Source organism: Corapipo altera, unplaced genomic scaffold (assembly GCF_003945725.1).
Source record: "Corapipo altera isolate COAL_440 unplaced genomic scaffold, ASM394572v1 60972, whole genome shotgun sequence".
NCBI classification, from domain to species: Eukaryota; Metazoa; Chordata; class Aves; order Passeriformes; family Pipridae; genus Corapipo; species Corapipo altera.
In genome coordinates, this window is record NW_020885013.1 from 603684 (window position 1) to 624422 (window position 20739).

At 45.2% G+C, this 20739-nt stretch overlaps 1 long non-coding RNA gene across 1 annotated transcript; it reads right to left on the reverse strand.

The window, feature by feature from the left end:
- Window positions 1-17965: 17965 nt before the first annotated feature.
- LOC113958938 lies at window positions 17966-19082 on the reverse strand. The gene is made up of 2 exons (XR_003531655.1): window positions 19002-19082; window positions 17966-18507 (listed from the first exon to the last, which is right to left on the reverse strand). It is a non-coding gene; the product is annotated as an uncharacterized LOC113958938 (long non-coding RNA).
- Between the last annotated feature and the right edge of the window lie 1657 nt (window positions 19083-20739).

Below are 20739 nucleotides of genomic sequence, written 5' to 3' on the forward strand. Positions count from 1 at the left end.
CTTTCCCTCTGACTGGGGCAGGAGGGGACCAATCTCTTGGGCTGCCCCTGAGAGCTGAGGTGCTGGCCTGTGGGAATGAGGAAGTGCCTAGAGTTTCTTCTACATTTTGGAGCCAGGAGGACATCACGTCTACAGTTGGTGGATCCATCTTTGGGTAATATAATGTTACCAGCCTGTTAGAATATGATGCAGGGGAGCTTTGAACCAACTTTCCTCCACATGGCCATCATGCAAGGAACATCCTCTGGGTCTTTGGGGGTGTCATCCCTTCTTAGGTTACTATAGATGATTTCCAGCACTGCCAATTCTCTCAAGTACTGGATACCTTGATCTGCAGTGGCCCACTTTCTTGGGGAGCTTCCTTGAATGGATACCTTTCCCTCACGCTTGAGAGGAACCGTCTCCAAAGACTGTAAATTGTTCTCTCCTTTCCAATTTCTCTTTCAATTTTGCGATCTCTGGCAAGGGATCCCAGCTGTTGGGCTTCATGACCTTCCAATTGTTGACTATCAGCCCCATTGTCCCAACATCAAAGCAGCCAGGTAGGAATCCATTCACCGGGCTGGTAGCTGTAATTTTTCCGCAATCCCGGAGTTCTGATGAGGTCAGGGACCAGGTAACCTCAGTTTCCTGTTTGATTTGTCTGACTTCCTTTGTTGAACAACCAACTTTTTTATCTGCCCCCTCTCCTCCTTCTACTCCTTCTCCTTCTTCCTCTTCTTCCTCTTCCTCCCTTACTAATTGCTGATATGAACCTGTAGCTTGCCTTATCCATTTCTTCTTTTTCACTACTGGGGCAATGACTGTAGTTGTTGTGGTTTGAGTCCCTGTCTCAGCCATAGTGTCCTCCATTGCAGTTTGGGTCCCTGCCTCCACTACCGTCTTCTGAGAGTATTGAACTGTGGCTTGATAAGCACAGGCCAAACCCCAGTACAGGGCAAGAAGTTTCTGATTTTGATTGGGGTAGGCAAGGTACCCTTCTATCAGGTGACGTGTCAGTTTGCTAGGGTCCAATATCTGTTCAGGTGTGAAGTCCCAGGTAATGGGAGGTGTCAAATGCCCTAAGAACCTGCCCAAATCCTTCCACACAGCCTCCCATCCAGGAACTGGGCACCTTAGGGTACATTCCAATATATCATCACCTAAAGTTTGTTTTCTCCTACACCAGGATAACACCAGATTCCAAGAACTCCGTAATGTGCTGACAGTATTAGTTAGTAACAGTAACATTACTAAACAGTTCACATAAGGATTAGCAAGGAGCTTGGGAGAGTTCCTTATAAATGCCGAGGGGGGGGGGGGGAAGGGTGTATTCCTCCATTGTTTCCAGATAGCTCCCCAGAAGATAACTCCCCCAGCATAACAAGGTCATTAGCGTAAAAGTAAAGCACAGAGCCATTGTTTCTATTAGTATATTCCCAAAACTTAGCAAAATAAAGTGATAAGCAGTGCAGCCAGCAAACTCCGTGTCCTGCACAGGAGTTTGCTATTCAATAGCTACTATTACTATAGCACGCAATATATATATATATATATAACTGCCTTTATCGTGCCCTATGTTGGACGCCAGAAAGGACTGTGGTGGGTTGACCTGGGCTGGATGCCAGGTACCCACCCAGCCACTCTATCACTCCCCTTCCCAGCAGGACAGGGGAGAGAGTAAGGTGGAAAAAAACAACTCGTGGGATGGGACAAGGCAGTTTATTTAAAGCAAAAAGTAAAGGAGAAACTTGCGTGCACAGAAGTGAAAGATAGCAGGATTTATTCTCTACTTCCCATGAGCAGTGATGGTCAGCCACTCCTGAGAAGCGGGGCTTCGGTACACATGATGGTTTCTCAGCAGGTAGCCATTGGAGACAATGAATGCCCCCCTTCCTGTTCCTTGCCTTAGCTTTTATATCTGAGCTGACATCATATGGTATGGAATATCCCTTTGGTCAGTTTGGGTCAGCTGGCCTACTTGGGTCCTCTCCCAGGATCTTGCCCTCGACTGAGAAAGGAATATTACAGTGCTGATGCTGTGCTCAGCAGCAACCAAAACACCAGTGTGTTATCAACACCCTTCTAGCTGCCAATGCAAAGCACAGCACTGTGAGGGCTACTATGGGGAAATGAACTCCAGTTCAGCCAGACCCAATTTATATAGATAATTCTTACCATCATCTGTGGCAGACTTGAGGACTAATCTGATAGAATACCAGCCAAAAATGTCCTGCAGGTAAAGTGGGTAGATGAATGATTCATTTGGTAATCTGCAGGAACCACCTTCACGATTTAAAAGTTTTTTCTCCCTCCAGCATATTCCTTCGGGGATTTTACTGGATTAATAGTGAGAGAGGCAGAGATATGAGAGGAACCTCTGGGTTTAAGCTGATAAACCTATACTGTGAATCTCAATTCTGGATTTAGACATTTCATGCACCAACTAGGCATTTAAAATCTTTTGTAGATGCAGCCTTCAGCCAATACTAAAAGCAAGTGAATATATGCACTTCATATTTTTAATGGGTTATTTTCCTACTGTTATAGAATCATAGAATCATAGAATGGCCTGGGATGGAAGGGACCTTAAAGATCATCTAGTTCCAATCCCCCTGCCATGGGCAGGGTTACCTTCCACTAGACCAGGTTGCTCAGAGCTCCATCCAGCCTGGTCTTGAACACCTCCAGGGATGGGGCATCCACAACTTCTCTGGGCAACCTGTTATAGTGTCTCACAACCCTCACAGTAAAAATTTTTTTCCTGACATATAATCTAAACTTATTCTCTTTAAGTTTGAAGCCATTCCCCCTTGTCCTGTCACTACATGCTCTTGTAAAAAGTCCCTCTCCATTTTTCTCGTAGGCTCCCTTCAGGTACTGGAAGGTTGCAATTAGGTCACCCCTAAGCCTTCTCTTTTCCCAGGCTGAACAATCACAGTTCTCTCAACCTTTCCTCATAGGACAGGTGTTCCATCCCTCTAATCATTTTGGTGGTCCTCCTCTGGACTTGCTCCAACAGGTTGTTGTCCTTCCTGTGCTGCAGACCCCAGAGGTGGACACAGTACTCCAGGTGGGGTGTCACCAGAGCAGAGTAGAGGGGCAGAATCACCTCCTTTGACCTGCTGGCCATGTTTCTTTTGATGCATCCCAGGATACGGGTGGCTTTCTGGGTTGTGAGGGCACATTGCTGACTCGTGTCCAGCCTCTCATCCACCAACACTCCTAGGTCCTTCTTGGCAGGACTGCTCTTGATCTGTTCATCCCCCAACCTGTATTGATGCATTCCTTTGCTCACCACTACCTAGAAAAAGCCAAAAAGTTGTTTGACTCAGTTAACCTGGACAGTGCTACCTCAGTGACATCATTCAAGACAAGAGGGCATGGTCTCAAGTTGTGGCAGGGGAGGTTTAGGTTAGATATTAGAAAGAATTTCTTTACAGAGAGGATGGTCAGACATTGGAATGGGCTGCCCAGGGAGGTAGTGGATTCTCCGTCCCTAGAGATTTTTAAAAAGAGACTGGATGTGGCACTTAGTGCCATGGTCTGGTAACCGCAGTGGTAGTGGATCAAGGGTTGGACTTGATGATCTCGAAGCTCCCTTCCAACCCAGCTGATTCTATGATTCTATGATTCTATGATCATCTTTTGAAATTAATTAGCCCAAGAATTAGAGCAATGATAACTACTGAAACAACAGTAAGGACAATAAAGAAAGGGTGGACTCATAGTGCAAGAGTCAAAAGACTAATGATGCCTCCCCCTACCATCCCTAAGTGGAAATGTCAAAGGGAATACCCCAAGTTAAAAATCTCAGAAGTAAATTTCTTGCAGAATTCGAGAAGGAGAAATATTACAGAAAGACATCTTCTTGCTGTGGAACGAAGCAGGATCTCTAGTTCATGGGAAGTGACACCGGTGAGAAAAGTGGTAAAGCAGATGCAAACTGAAGCTGCAAGGGTGGGATATAAACACACACAAAAAAATAGACTTATACCTGTCTCAGTCTGATGAGACTGGAATGTTTGCTAAAGAGGATGAGTTATGAGATAGACCAAACTCCTCCGTCTCAGCAATTGTAAATTCAAAATTAAGGGGCTTTAATCGAGGAAGTGTGGAAAAAAACCAGAAGAAATAACAACTCTTTATTAAAAGATATATGTATGTTGGCAAAAACAGTAACAGAACACAAAAAAACTAGACAGTAGTCCTAGGAAAACAAAAAGTCTGAAGGAATACTTCTCTGCCCTTTAGCGCAGTCCTAATCGTTGCCTGCAGGGGGCGCTGTTGGATCACTAGAGGTGTTGGGCCTGCAGTACCCTGTCGTGGTTGGTAGGGGGCGCTGTTGGGCTCCGGCGATCACCGCTCAGGGAGAGGGGTCCGGAGGGAGCGGTCCCGGCTCACGGGAGAAGCCGAGAAGGAAATGGGGGATCCTTCCCTCAGTGGGGGAGAAAGGGAAGGAAGGCAGTCCACTCCCACGGGACTCACCTCTATCCCAGGTGATGGCGTCTCAAAACTCCTCCCTTCTCTCCTGAGGGCAACGCAATTCTCCGATGAAACAGCAGATCTGGGGAGCAGGACAGCCAGCCAGGTCAAAGTCAGCAGTCCGAGCCCAGTCAACTCTGCCAGTCTGACCCTCTCCCCTCTGAACAGAGCCAGCCCCCCTGATCCCCCATTAGCAAGGAATGTAGTTCTGCTGGCTACATCTTTTGTAATGCTAATGACCTCCCTTCCCCCTTCCCTATTCGAAACTCTGTTTCTCTTACAGGGAAGCAGGGAAAGAAAAAATTCCTCTCTCAGATTTATAACCTATAACAATGCCTCATGGCTAGATTAAAGTATAATAACTACAGGAACATGATCTCTTTATACAAAGCATTGTGAACCAAATACTACTATTGGATGATTATAATAACTTTTACCAAGTTTTAGTATACCAATTGAACCTTTAATACCACTGAAAACATAGTAGAGGGCAAGACCGGGTTGACCTCTGTACCTGCCACAAAGATCTTTTACCCTGCTGTTGGCTGCAAATAGGCACAGGGAGTGGAGGTACGTCATGCTGGACCTCTGCCTACTATAATAGTGTTACAGTTGATGATTATTACTGTTGAGAGCGACTATCCAAAATGTTATCACGATGTTTATTATAAAGAAAGTGTAATACAGACCTTTAGGGCACACAAATATGTGAACAAAGCATGTTATAATAAAGACGAACGAGAAACTTGTGTGGAAAGCTATAAGCAGTAGTGGGTGGCGACAGACTTGGGACTGACAGGAACCAGACTTGAGTCAGACTGTCCAGAAGGTGAAGAGTGGATTTGTTGGGATTTTTCATCCAAAGAAGAAGGACAAGATTTAATAAAGGAAGAAATTGTTACCAGTGGCAAACAGAAAGTACAGCAGAATAGAACACCACTGAATAATTTATATCTTGACCTGAAGCAAAAATTAATCAAAGACTTGGAATTCCCTTTGGTAAGACAAAATTTATTTATTATATTAGCAGAAAAAATAGCAATTGAGTTTAACCTTACTCGTTGTTGGGTTTATAGGGGACCCCTAATGACCGAAGAGTGGTCTTGGAAAGGTACTGCCCTAAGTGCGAAAGAAATAATTAAATGGAATTATACCCTTACCTGTGGGGGGAAGCAGCAGGCCCATTGAGCCCCCAGAAGTTGAACTCCTAGAAGAGTGTTGTATACTGGATGGCATAAGACCATTCCTGTGAGAAGCAGAGAAGCTAATTAACCATTCCCATGAGCAGTACAGCCTTGAGAAGTGGGGAGTTAATTGGCAAGTTGATAAGTAGGTTTAGGGAGGATAGAAATGTACAAGGACAAAAATGTTGCCTATGTTCATGGTGCAGGTGCATGATAATAGTATTTTGTAGAAATTATATTATTTACAAAAAAGTGTGTGAAAAAATGTGGGTTAGCTTTCCTAATAAAGGATGCTGCTGTGCTGAGGCGACAGACAGCACTTGTCTCAACTTCTTGTGCAGTGTGTATGTGTATGTGTGTGCTTTTCTATATCGGCCAAACCTAACTACTATGACAATTGCCAACTACCCCACAACACTTATCAACAGTAAAATAAGTCAACCAGAAGTATGGGTATTGAGCTTTACAATTGGAGTAGATTGTTTGCAAAGAATAGGAGCCCCTTTTTCACAATCAGTTGGGGATACCCCCTGTAAAAGAATCTTAAGTACAAACTTAGTTACTGGTAAATATGTTCCCTGAGCTCCCAAGACTTATTGGACTGGTAAAAACACTTCTGACTGTAGATGGATAGGAAGCTTGAAATTGTACAAATGCAAAGGAACAAAAATAAATCCTTTTTCAGGGATTAGTGAAATTTCAAAATTCTGGGAGAACATATCTCTGAAGAATTTTGGAAAGCACCGGATGGGTTTTTTTGGATAGGTGGGAAAAGAGCATATACTCTTCTCCCAGGAAATGGACAGGGTGCTGTGCCCTGGGGTTAATACAACATGAGTTTTTCTTGTTATCTTTAGAGAAGGGGAATAAGATAGGAGTTCCGCTGTATGAAGATCTAAAATGTGAAAAGAGGACAATTGGGAGAACTCAGGGATGGGAAAAAGATGAATGGTCTCCCCAAAGAATTATAGAGACACATGGCCCAAGTACATGGGCATATGATGGGAGTTCATGTGATCAAACTCCTATTCAGATGCTTAACCGAATAATACGATTGCAAGCAATAATTGAAATAATTACCAATCACACTACACAAGGCTTGGGGTTACTGGCCCGCCAGTAAACCCAGAACAAAACGGTCATGTACCAGAACCAGCTGGCGTTAGACTACCTCTTGGCAGAAGAAGGAGGGGTGTGTGGTAAATTTAATACTTCAAACTGTTGTTTGTAAATAGATGATAATGGAAAAGCAATAACAAATACAATATCCAGAAAATAGCCCATAAACCAGTACACGAGGGGTGGTGGGCTAATCCATTTGGGAAAACATGGTGGAAACAGATCGGTTTCCTTTTCTTGTGCACCTTTGCTGGACTGTTATTTCTGCCTTGTTTAATTCCATGTTTTATAAGATTAATTCTTAGTGTAGTTCAAAGAATGCACCTGACCACCATAATGATGGATCCAAAGGATGCTACAGTTGGGAACCTTGAGATGCAGAGGATCATGGTCCTGTGTCCTGGTTCTGAGCAAGTAAAAAATAAGACCAAAGCATTGGAGATGCTAGCTGAATGGGAATGATCTTGAAAGGACAATGAAAACATCTAATGTTGAGTTTGTAATAAAACCATGAAGAAAAGAAAAAGGGGGGACTGTGGAAAATAAATAAGGCAGTTTTATTACAAGCAGGGATTTCCATGGTTACCTCGTGTTGAGATACCTGGAGGTCATTTTGTTTGAAGGACTGGGGAGCCAATTTGTGGTCGAAGACTGGTGGACTACTTGTGGTTCTGCTTGAAGTTGCTTATTGCTGCTGCCTACCTGCTGCCACATACAGTTCTGCTTGGGGTTACCTATTGCCACTCATTGTTGCCTACTGCTGCTTATAGTTCTGCCTGCTTACTGTTACTTACTGTTCTGTTTGCTTACTGTTACAGTGTGAAGGGTAGCTGGGAAGAATGTAAGGTGGTGAGACCAGCCTGGGCTCACTGCCAGGGAAGGATGTGGTTGGGGACAGGGAAACAACCTTATAGGTCGATGAGGACAACCAATGGACTGCACCAGAAAGCAAAGATTGCCTTTTAAGGAAGAAAAGAGTGAGAACTGGCACGGGAGGAGTGAGGGAGTGGTTATGCTAATCGAAGGGTCTTAAAAGGGCTCGTCCCTCCCATTCAGGTATGCTTGAACCGGGTCACGAGTTCGATGCACCCAGCATGCTGTTAATAAAGTTCTTTGTTTCACTTTATTTGGCCGTCACTGAAATTTTAATTAGATATATTTCTCACCAGGAGAAAAGAAAAAAAAAGAGGTAAAAAAAAACCCTTGTGAAATTCAGCCTTAGCAACCAAGCGGGAGACTTAAACCTCCTCCGGCCAGACCCAGGAAAGTTTAAACTGCCGATTCCTCCGGGGCTAGGAAAAGTGGATTCTCTCACCTTCTGCCCCTGTTCTGGTATGAGGAAAAAGTAAAACCTTTCTGCTTTACATAAAAACTGCAACTTTGCAACCTTCTGGTTGGGGAAAGAAATTCCTTTGGCTTCCAGTCTGTGAGGGAGGGTACAGAAGATCCGAACCTCTCCTCTCTCGCTGTGAGTTTCCCTGCCAACAGGATATGGAGGAGGGAAGGGAGCCACAGCAAACTACAATCTCTCCCATCACCCAACTTAGCTCTCTTATCAGCATAACACCCTGACTCCTACAATTAAAAGTCAAAGACGAAATTGCAAATTATTGTATAAATTTATAAGGTTATTAACCGGGAACGTCTAAGTTTGTCTCATAAAACCAGAACCCTAGATGCATGCCTGTGAAATAAAGACAAGACAAAATAAAATTTAAAAAATTAGCTATGTTAGTAAGTTTAGATATGTAAGTGTGACTTTGAAAATTGTAAACTGCTTGAAAGAAGGTTGTTGCTCAAATTGTGGACAATTAAGATAAAACTTGTTGACGTAAACAAACGAAAGTGGGAAAGACTTTTAGCATGTAGCATTGTAAGAGAGACAGAAGAGAGATGCGACATACAGATGGGCTCATGATCGAGGGGTGGACCTGACCATGGAGGCCATCACACAGGTTATTCTTGAATGTGAAATGTGTGCGGCAATTAAGCAAGCTATAAGAGTAAAATCTCCCTGAATAGAGGGTACCTGGGTTTCCAGTATGGTGAGGTCTGGCAAATTGACTACATTGGACCAGAGCCACACGCACGCCAGGGCAAGAGCTACATACTCACCATGGTGGAGGCAACAACTGGCTGCCTGGAAACATACCCTGTAAACCAGGCCACTGCTCGAAACACGATCTTAGGCCTCGAGAGGCACATTCTGTGACAACATGGGACTCCAGAGAAAATTGAATCAGATAATGGGACTCATTTTCAGAATAATCTCATAAGTTCTTGGCAAAGGAACATGGCATCAAGTGGATCTATCATATCCCTTATCACCCACAAGCCTCTGGGAAGATTGAGAGGTATAATGGACTGTTGAAAACTATGCTAAAAGCGTTAGGAAATGGGACATGGAAGCATTGGGAGGCAAATTTAGCTGAGGCCACTTGGCTGATCTGCCAACCGCCCTGGTCCTGCCCAAACAAAACCCCTACACACTGTGGGAGGGGATAAAGTCCCCATACTACATATGGGGAAGTAGCTGGGGAAGTCAGTGTGGGTTTCTCCTCCCATGAGAAAAGGCAAACCCACCCATGGGATTGTCTTTGCTCAGGGACCAGGGTGTACCTGCTGGGTAATGAGGAAAGATGGGGAGACCCGGTATGTGCCTCAAGGAGATTTAATCTTGGGGGAAAGATAATCTCTGTTCTGAGTTGTATGTTGCAGGAAGTAAAGTTGCAGGACAATGAAGACTGAATTCTGTGAGGAACAAGGACAGTGTGCAGTGACCCAAGCCAGGCTGGTGTTGGTGCCCAATGATCAGTTACTTCTCCTGCCCTGAGTACCCATCCCAATGGAATGGAGCCCAAGACCTGAAGGGGTGGAAGAAGGCCATTAAACGAGATCTGTGTAAGCGGGGGAGATAGTCAGATATGGGGTCTGAGTATGACATAAATGGTATGGAATAAGGGGTGGAGATTGTATTGGGTCTGGCTGAGCTGGAGTTCATTTGCCCACAGTAGCCCTCACAGTGCTGTGCTTTGTCTTGATAGCTAGAAGGGTGTTGATAACACACCAGTGTTTTGGTGTGTAAGTTTCGAGCTGGCTCTCTGCCAAATTGCCGAGACCCAGCAAAAGAGCCTACTTCCCAGAGAGGGAAGAAAAAAAAACTCGAACAGCCAAAGCTATAGCAAAAATATATATTTACAATTATATATACAATTTGAATATGTTGTACATGTGATAGGGAGCTCCTGGGGGGGGGGGGGGGGGAAGAAAAGGGAAGGGGAAACAGGGAAAAAAAAAACACAAAACAAAATATCCTCCAAATATACACCGTTACTATAGAGCTAGCGAATAAATAAAATACTTCCCTGAATGAGACAGCAGAACTGTGCAAAGCACCAACCAACTCCCCCATGCATCCCGAAGAGACTGGAGATAACGGCAGGTCTGAGCAGCAGGCCCTGGCCTATACAAGCAAAGACCGTCTTCAGAGAGACCTGTTGCCTTCAGCCACCGGAAGAGAGAAGAGCGAGCTCTCTTATCTGCGCCTTTTTATATGTTGTGTTAGGGAAAGGGATGATATGGAATACTTCTTTAGATTTCTGACCCCGTTGCTAAGGAAGGTCTAAAAAATCCAAAAAACCAACCCACTACATTTGGCTACTACTGAGCACAGCATCAGCACTGTAACATTCCTTCCTTAGTTGAGGGCAAGATCCTGGGAGGGGACCCAAGTAGGTCAGCTGACCCAAACTGACCAAAGGGATATTCCTTACCATATGATGTCAGCTCAGATATAAAAGATTAAGTAAGGAGCAGGAAGGCAGCCATTCATTGTCTCCAATGGCTGCCTGCTGAGAAACTGTCATGCGTACTGAAGCCCTGCTTCTCGGGAGTGGCTGACCATTACTGCTTATGGGAAGTAGAGAATAAACCCTGCTATCTTTTGCTTTGCTTTTGCGCACACAAGCTTCTCCTTTGCTTTTTGCTTTAAATAAACTGCCTTATCCCAACCCATGTGTTGGTTTTTTCCACCTTAGTCTCTGTCCGGCTGGGAAGGGAGTGATAGAGTGGCTGGGTGGGCACCTGGCATCCAGCCAAGGTCAACCCACCACATTATACTAGAACAGAATAGACTATTTCAGTTGGAAGAGACAGACAATGATCATCTAGTCAAACTGCTCAACCCCTTTAGGGCTGATCAAAAGTGATAGCATGTTATTAAGGGCATTGTCCAAATGCTTCTTAAACACTGACAGGCTTAGGGCATCGATCATCTCTCTAGGAAGCCTGTTCCAGGGTTTGACCACTCTCTTGGTAAATAAATGTTTCCTAATGTCAAGTTTGAATCTCCCTTGATACAGTTTTGAACCATTCCCATGTGTCACTGGATACCAGGGAGAAGAGCTCAGTACCTCCCTCTCCGCTTTCCCTCCTCTGGAAGTTGCAGAGAGCAATGAGGTTGCCCCTCAGCCTCCTTTTCTCCAACCCAGAGTGCTCAGCCACTCCTCATAGGACATGCCTTCCAGCCCTTCCACTGGCTTTTTTGCCCTCCTCTAGAGTGCAGTAGTTTAAGTATTCTGCTGGGTCTGTTGAGAGTCAAGTCAAAATGTCTCCTTTATCTGTGCAGAGATTTGCTCTTTCACATATTAATAGTGACAGTGCCCTAACAACTGGGAGGTATTCTCACATAGATGCCATTCTTCTTTGTTAGAAAGTGATAGGATTATCCAAATAAGGTCTTAGACGCCTTGAAAGCAGTTGGACTTTAACCTCTAGAGTTATTTCAGCTAAATTCAGTAAACTAAACATGTATGCCTTTTCTGTAGTTAGTGGAGTCAGAGGCACTATTTTAGGCTGGGCTCAATTGTCTTCTGGAGGTGCCTATTGATGTCCTTCACTAGAGAAGGAATCCAGACATCTAATTTTTACATAACTAATGTCAGATTAAGTGAATCCAGGCCTGATGGCTAAAATAAAAATTCCAACCAAAGTTCTTCCTCAGGGACTACCCACATTTACTAGTAACAAGCCAGCTGATCCAGGTGTTTCCTGCAAAGCACCACACCTGTTTCCCACCCAGGCCTACCTGTTGGCCTCTGAAAGCCTCACCACACCTGACCTCCTTGGCATGATCTGAACACTGAAACTTTCAACATAATTTTTCTTTAAAATATACTTGGAGAAGGCAGCAAGGCTACCACAGCCTGAACCCTTCTCCCCTCCCAGAGCAGCTCTATGAAAAAAAACCTATGGCACCCAGAAAAGCTTGCGCTTCCTTCTTGCTGGTCGGTAGGGCCATTGCTGTGATCTTATGGATGACTTCTGTCTAGATCTGACAACGTCCATCTTGCCATTTCACCCCCAGGAACTGGATTTCTCGGGCAGGTCCCTTGACCTTACTCTTTTTGATGGCAAACCCGTCTCCCAGGAGAATCTGGATGATTTTCTTTCCTTTCTCAGAAACATCCTCTGCTGTGTCCCCCATATGATGATGTCATCAATGTACTGCAGGTGTTCTGGAGCCTCACCTTTCTCTAGTGTAGCCTGGATTAGTCTGTGGCAGATGGTGGAACTGTGTTTCCACCCCTGGGGCAATCGGTTCCAGGTGTACTGCACACCCCTCCAGGTGAAAGCAAATTGCAGCTTACACTCTGCTGCTAAGGGAATGGAGAAGAATGCATTTGCAATGTCAATAGTGGCATACCACCTCGCTGCCTTGGACTCCAGCTCGTACTGGAGCTCCAACATGTCTGGCATGGTGGCACTCAGTGGCGGGGTGACTTCATTCAGGCCATGATAGTCCACAGTCAATCTCCATTCTCCATCAGACTTACGCACAGGCCAGATGGGACTGTTGAAGGGTGAGTGGGTCTTACTTATCACCCCTTGATTCTCCAACTCACAGATCATCTTATGGATGGGGATCACAGACTCTCGGTTCTTTCGGTACTGCCGACGATGCACTATTGTAGTGACAATTGGCACTTGCTGTTCCTCAACCTTCAACAATCCCACAGCAGAAGGGTTCTCTGAGAGGCCCAGTAATGAATTCAACTGCTTAGCCACCTGTCTCCACAGTAGCTATTCCAAAAGCCCATCTATGCCCCTTGGGGTCTTTGAAATACCTATTCCTGAGGTAGTCAATGCCCAGGATACATGGGGCATCTGGGCCAGTCACAATGGGGTGTTTCTACCAGTCTTTCCCAGTCAAACTCACCTCAACTTCCAACACGGTCATCTAATGAGACCCTCCTGTCATCCCAGAAATGGAAATAGTCTCTGGTCCCACATGTCCTGATGGCATTAACATACATTGAGCGCCAGTGTCAACCAAAGTCTGGTATTCTTGTCTGTCTGATGTGCCAGGCCATCGGATCCACGCAGTCCAATAGACACGGTTATCCCATACCTCTACCTGGCTAGAGGCAGGGGAACGGATCTGTGTGCGAACTCTCTACTGGTTTTCCCGGAGTAGAGCTTGGCAGCGCTGTCCCCCTTTGGCAGGGGGAGAGAAAGACCAAGCTTCCACGGTGTGTTCCGTGGCAGAAAGAGCTTTAATCTTAAACTCGTGCAGTTTATATGGGTTTGGGGGGAGGGCAAGAAGGAGGGCTGTGATTAGGTGGAGGTACGGGGGGAGGGGAGTGACTTGAGAGCCCACTGACCAATGGGAGATACAGGAGGATCGTGTTCCAGTAACCGAGACAGGGATTTGGGGAGAGGCGGGCGCAACAAGATCCACGATCGGGGGGAGGGGGAGACCGCAGGGTGGGGGGGGGGGGGGGCCGCATGGACCGGGGGAAGTACATAACTGTCATGGTTTGAGATAGCCCCAAAATCCAATTCCCTAGCTCCATCCCCCCTCCCACATCTCAACCCAATGTGAGATGGGTTTTTTCCAGACAAAACACAACCAGACTCAGAATGGGGGAAAGGGAATATATTACAATGACTGTACAAATAAATACTATAACACATTATACACACGATCACAACTATCTCTACCATGACATATAGTATTTACAATGGACCAGATCTCTTCTCCCCTCCAAATAAAAGTCCAGGAGGGAAAGAAGGACAGATCCCTTCCACATTTAGGGCAGCAGCTCCTCTTCTGTCTTCCATGCAGCAGTAACTGGGTTGTTGTAGTTGGATCTCTGTTCAACATACACAAGGGGATCTCCAAGCCCCTCGACTCTCCTTCAGTCCAAGTGAAGGCCTCACCTGTGGACTGCCAACAGGGACAAGACTCGCGTCACCACAGGTATATCACAAAATGCAGGGGCATCTTCGTAAAAGTCCCTTCCTCAGGGGATTCAAATTCCCCTTTGCAGAGCTCCGTGCTCTGCCTCAAGGCAGCGGGGGGGGGCGAAGCCCTCTTCCACATTCCTCTCTGTCCTGGTCCAGCTTCCCAGGACGCTCTGAGCTTCTCAGCTCTTCTCTCTCTCTCTCTCTCTCTCTGGTACTGCATGTCCAAAACTGCTCTCCAAAATAGGAGTCCATGTCCCTCCTTTCCAAGAGGGGTCTCAAAGGAGTTTTGGGGGGTCTGGTATCAGTTCTTACCCCCAGAATTCTGTAGCTCTGCTGCTAGCTTCTGCTACTTCTCCGGTTCAGGTCTTATCAGTTGGCTTTTAACCATAACCTCTGGACGCTGCCGCCGCTTCTACTGTCTCTGCTAACTCACAGTGGAAAACATCCCCCAACTCACAGCTACAGACACATAGTCCAACTTAACACTGTTCCAAGTCTCTGTAGCCCCCAACTGGGGTGGGGGGGGGGGGGACCCAGAGGCCCCGAGGGGCTGAGCCCCTTCCTCGTGGCTCTACAACATGACCACCTCTCCTACTACCAAACTACAACTCTTCTCTTCCGTTTGTTTGTGGTATGTTTACATTTCTGCAGGAGCGCCCATTGGACAGAACTTCAAAACTTCCAGGGGTTTCCACCCCTTGCGGGTTACCACTTTTCTTAGCCTCTGGGGGAAAACAAGATTCAAACCACTACAATAACTCAGGGAAAAACCGGTACAGTAAAAACGCAGGTAGTTGTTTTTTCTGCTTTGCTCGGTCCCGGGGAGTTGCCGCTGTAATGGACCTGTTTCTAAAGCTGTTCTTTCCAGCTCTCGTAATCCTACCATTCACCCACAATTCCCTTTTTTATTTATTAATGAAACGTAAACTTGCGCAGCATTGTGTATTACGAGACCCTGGAAACATTTGGCTATGCACGGAAGAACACAAAGAAGGATTGCTAGTATGAATAAACCTAAGAGTAGAAATAATAGAAATTTCTTCAGGGGCTGTGAGAATCCCTTCAAGGAGAGTCATTCGAACATGTCGTCCCAACTAACCTCGTCAGACTTTAGGATTTGTTGTATGAGGGAAAGGAGTTCATTTATATGGGAATGAATAGATTGAGAGTGGTCGGAGAAATTTAAGCAGCATAGCCCCTCAAATTCATCGCAACCGTGTCCATGAACTAGCAGTAGGAAATCAATGGCTGCTCTATTCTGTAAGGTGGTTTTTTTAATCTGCTGTGAATCTAGTAGTAAGTCCTCTAGTGCCGCACTCGTCGCATTAGCCTCCTTGGCTAACCAATATCCCATTTTTGTGAGCAGATCTAAGGCATGTGTTGTGCCAATGGCTGGAATTATTATGCCTCCCCAGAGATTCTTGCTGTGGGACCAAAAGTGGAGGTCAGAATCGCAATTTTCAGTGAATTGTTGTAAATTCTGAGATTTGAAAAGGGGATGTTACTTAACCAGGGGGTGAGGGACTTGTTGAGGGGTTGTGTTTGTGAATGGTTTTTCACTTCTTTTAAATCACTGGACTGCAGGTGAGTCCAGTTTCTTCGAGTAGGAGGTGATGTCCCGTTTCGTGATTGTTTTAGGGGGGCTAATGGCTAATGAATGGATTATCTTTGCGGGATTATAGAGTGATACCTGGCCTAATGTGCAAGGTCCCCCTACCGCTCCTTTAGGGATTGCTTTCCACACCCAAAGTCCACAGATGAGGAACACCCCCTTGGGGAGGGCAAAAGGTAGTGGGGGGTTTCAATTTTTTCTTTGCACCAGAATTCAAAGTTGAAATATGCTTCATTGGATGTTACATTAAACTGATTTTCACCTCTTCCCTCTGTTTTCATATTGAAATAAAAACAGTGGGATGAGGGGAGGATACCCAAAATTTGTAACTCTTCAGGGTAGTCATCTAGGTATCTGACTCGGCTTTTGGGGGTTGTGGGAAACAGGACACAATTTGGTTTCCAATTTTTTCCGGATCATTGCACAGAGGGGAATATTGATTTTTAAATCCTGTCCATTTTTGAGAGGACCAGAGAACTGCAACTAAACATGTTTTTAACGGGTTAGAAGGGTCTGAGACAGAAAGGCACAAGGAATCAATGTCTAAAGACTTAACTAGAGAAGTCCACATGTTTCCAGGATCTGCAACTACCCAATCTGGCAGTGGAGGATTTGTAGGAGAAAACTGATTCGATGACATGACAAGATGGCTTAAGACGGCAAGAATAATGTAGATCATGATGGTACTTGGTCGCTGTTGTGCAATTTCACTAGACGAGAAGGAACCCACTTCGGACCGGAACCTGTGGAAACACAAGCATACCCCCTTCCCCAAGTGATAAGAGGAACAGGGCCAACCCATTCACCTGTTATTACATCTTTATAAATAACTCTTGCATCAGTTCGGACTTGATTCTGGTGTGAAGTGTCTTTCTATGGGTGAGGTGTCCTGTTCTAACCTATTTAGGAAGTTGATGACGTACAAGGCCTTGTTTAACTTCTCTTGGGGTGTGAGCCCGATGGTTGTGTTTTGTTGCTTGGTTAACATGTTTTTTAGCATTTGGTGGGCACGTTCTACTATAACTTGACTAGTCGGGGAATGGGGGATGCCTGTGACATGTGTAATTCCCCACGTATTAAAAAATTCTTTTAATGATTGAGAGGTGTAGGCTGGACCATTGTCGGTTTTCACGGTTTTGGGAATGCCAAGAATTGATATGGCAGGCATGAAGTGTTTTTTGACATCTCGAGTCTTTTCTCCTGATTGAGTTGTTGCTGCAATAGCACCAGAACATGTGTCGATAGACACATGAATGTACTTTAATTTCCCAAATGGTGCATAATGTGTTATGTCTGACTGCCAAATGTCTAGTGGATTAATGCCACGAGGGTTTACTCCCTCCGATGGTAGGAGAGTAAGTCTTTGGCAATCTGGGCATGCAGAGATGATGGTTCTAGCTTGAGAGAGTGTGAGGTTGAATGTTTTTGTGAGGGATTTTATGTTCTGATGAAAAAAACTGTGAGACAGTTTTGCTTTTTCAAAATTATTTGGGACCACCGCAGTTTGTACTAGGTGTCCTGTGTCAGCTATTTGATCTGCGACACAGTTTCCTTCTGCAATGGACCCTGGGAGGGAAGTGTGAGAGCGGATGTGGATTATGTGGAATTTGTGTTTGTGCTGACTAATTTCATACCATAGTGTTTTGAACATGTGAGCTAATTGTAATTGGGAGAGGTCCTTTATGTAAGAGTTTTCAATTCATCGGACTACTCCAACCACATAGACCAAATCAGAAACAATATTCAAAGGCTCTGGAAACAGTTGAAACGCACGTATTACTGCAGAGAGCTCCGCTATCTGAGAGGAACCTCTTACCTTGTGCGTGTCAAACACCCACTTCCCTGCTTTTTACCAGGTGACTACTGCGTTAGAAGTCCTACCCAAACCATCTGTAAAAACAGTTCTAGCATTCGTTAGTGGGAAAGGTGAATAATTATTTGTTAGCTCTGGTTGGGTGAGAACTAGTAGCTGTAGAAAAGGGATAGGTGGGAGGTATACTGAAAATTGACCCTTAAAATCAGCAATAGCTAACTGGAAATTGTCACTATGAATCAACAACTGGGTTAGCTGGACAGTAGGCAGGGGAACATATATGACTTCTGGGTCCTTTCCCAAAAGTTCCCACAGCCACAGTCTGCTTTTGTGACACACCTTGGAGAGCATTTCAGGATATGTCGTAACCGATTTAGAAAACTGAAAGTTTAGAAAAACACATTCCCATAACAGAAAGTTCTTGCTTTTTAAATCTAATTGTCCTAGAACAACATAGGGCTACTTGATACCCTTAAAAATTACTAACACCACCGGTAACCCACACACTCTTTGCTTAGTCTGACATGCACTCAGTCTTTGATTTATGTCCTGTAACACTGCTCAGGCTTCTGGTGCCAGGTGTCAAGGGGATGTCAGGTCCAACTCCCCTTTCAGAAGTTGGAATAGTGGTTTTAAAGAGTCTGTTGTTATACCTAGGAGAGGTCTAACCCAATTAATTAAACCTAGCAAGGATTGTAAGTCATTTAAGGTGTGGATGTTGGAGGGTAAGGCAACAGTCTGAGGTTGAATCGTGGTGTTATTGATGTGAAATCCGAGGTATTTCCATGGCATTGTCATTTGTTTATTTTCCGGTGCGACCTCAAGGCCATGTCTTAACAGAGCAGCTTTCACAGTCAAATGAACTTGTGCGAGTTGTTCCTTGGATTCAGCAGCCAGTAGGATGTCGTCTATATAGTGGTACAGGATGGTCTGGGGAAACTGCCGACAAATTGGAGACAAGACCTCTGTGATGACTCTTTGTCACACAGAGGGGCTATTTCTCATTCCTTGAGGCAGGACGGTCCAGTGATAGTGTCGAGATGGTTCTGCTGCGTTGATGGAGGGTACTGTGAATGCGAACCTACGAGAGTCTTTAGAGTGTAAAACAATGTTAAAGAAACAGTCTTTGATGTCTATAATAATGATGAACCATTCTGAGGGTATCATTGTGGGTGATGGGAGTCCAGGCTGGAGAGCTCCCATGGGCTCTATGATTTTATTAAGTTCCCTTAAGTCCTGTAGTAACCTCCATTTTCCATTTGATTTTTGTATTGTGAAGATGGGGAAGTTCCAGGGACTATCTGTTGGTACTAAATGTCCCTTTTCCAATTGTTCATCAACCAGTAAGTTTACTTGCTGCAGTTTCTCTCCCTGTAGAGGCCACTGGGATACCCAGTGTGGCTCATCTGAGAGCCATGTGAGGGTGGGAGACTGCAGCTGACCAGTGACCTCTAAACTAAATTTGACGTGGTTAGGTGAATTCCCCATTGCCCTATAATATCCCTTCTCCAAAGGGTCACTGGAATATTAAGGACGTAGGGCCTTGTAGAGGCTGTTTTACCTTCAGGGCCTTCAATCAATAGTGTGCAGGCACTTTGGAGCGATGACTGGGTTCCTCCTACCCCTTTGATGTTGATGCAGGGCTGTGTCATGTTCCATTCCTTAGGCCAGTCGCTTTCTGCAAAGATTGTGACGTCTGCACCTGTGTCCAGAAGACCCTTAACTCGAACACACTGGTTAGAATTGGGATACAACACAGCACGTTAGCATAGGGCGGTCAAGTAAAATCGACTGTGACCACTGAACCAAAGACATTGAGTCCAAAGTGTTTCTCCCCACCTCACTGTGGGTTAGACTGGCAATCGGTGTATTTGTGTCAAGCTCCATGGGTGGAAACAGAGCTTTGATGGTTACTTCTACTACTTTTGGGTTGTCTAGAGATATTGATTGGGGGACAACTGTTAACCCTGTATCGGAGGATGCGGCAGTTCCTGTTAGAATATATTGAACAGCAGGTAACTGTAATTCAGTTGTTGGTTTTAGTAGGACGGTCTGGTAGCTATCGTTGTCTATGGTGAGTTGGTGGGGAGATGCCAGCTCCACCCTAAGGATACTTGCTCTGGTTGTCCATCCGGGATCGAGGGAAGCAGGTGAGTGGGGTTGGCTTGTGGGGCATTTTTGTCGTAGTGCTGTCCCTGGCGCTCAGCAGTCCGTTTCCCAGCATCAAAACCAGTTTGGGAGCAGACCTAGGTGAGAGTGGTTTGCCGTCTCTGTCAAAGAGTGACCTACATTCACTTGCCCAGTGCAATCCCTTTTTGCATCAGGGACACAAACTGGGAGGTACTGTAGGTGGTCTAGGTTTTAGCTGAGGGCAATCTTTTTTAAAATGTCCAGGTTGTTTGCACTGGTGGCATGTAGCCAACCTTAAAAATAGTGCATCTTGAGCTTCTGGGTGTTTGACTTGTTTTGCAATGGCTTTCTTTAGCTTTTCTGCAAAGTATATGAATGGTTCTGTTGGTTTTTGTTGTACTTGTGTGTATGAGGGTGTAGGTTCAACTGCCTCAGCAATGGTTTGAATAGCTTGGAAGGCTAGATTTTTTGAAATGTCCAATTCATTCATAGGAATCTTGGTTTGGGCCTCATTGGACATATAAAGTCCCACTCCAAAAAGCCTATTAAAGGGCTCCAGAACTGGGGTCCCTGTGGTTGCTGAGGCTCGCTGGGCATACTGGCGAATGCCAGTTTGCCATTCGTCTAGGAAAAGTGTTGCTTGCATATTAGTGAAGAAAGCACTTACTTATTCCTTTATGTCATTTGGAGTGAATGTGTATGCAGCAAAGAATGAATTCAGTACCCTTATTACATAAGGTGAGTTTAACCTGTAGTCAGTAATAGCTTGTTTTGTATCCTTCAGAACTGGGAGGGGGATGGGTTCCCAGACAGGGCGATTGTTGGGCTGATAAAATACAGGAAATGCTTTAACTAAATTCAAATCATCAACTGTTGATGCTTGTTCCTTTATGTAAGACCATCTGCTCCTCTGGGCACTGGCACCGGAGAAGCCAGGACCATGATTACAAACATGTTGACCTGTATGCGGGGACGGGGAGATGGAAATAGGTGGGGTATGGGGGGATGGTGGGCCTTGTGGGGGACAAGCGCCATCTACTGGTGTGGAGGAACAAGTACATCCACAGGGTGGTAGCACTGAAGGGGTTAAAGCGCCAGCTACTGGTGCGGTAGAATAAGCGGCGTTGTCGTGGGGAGTGAGGATTTGGAAAGGAGTACATGGATGCGTT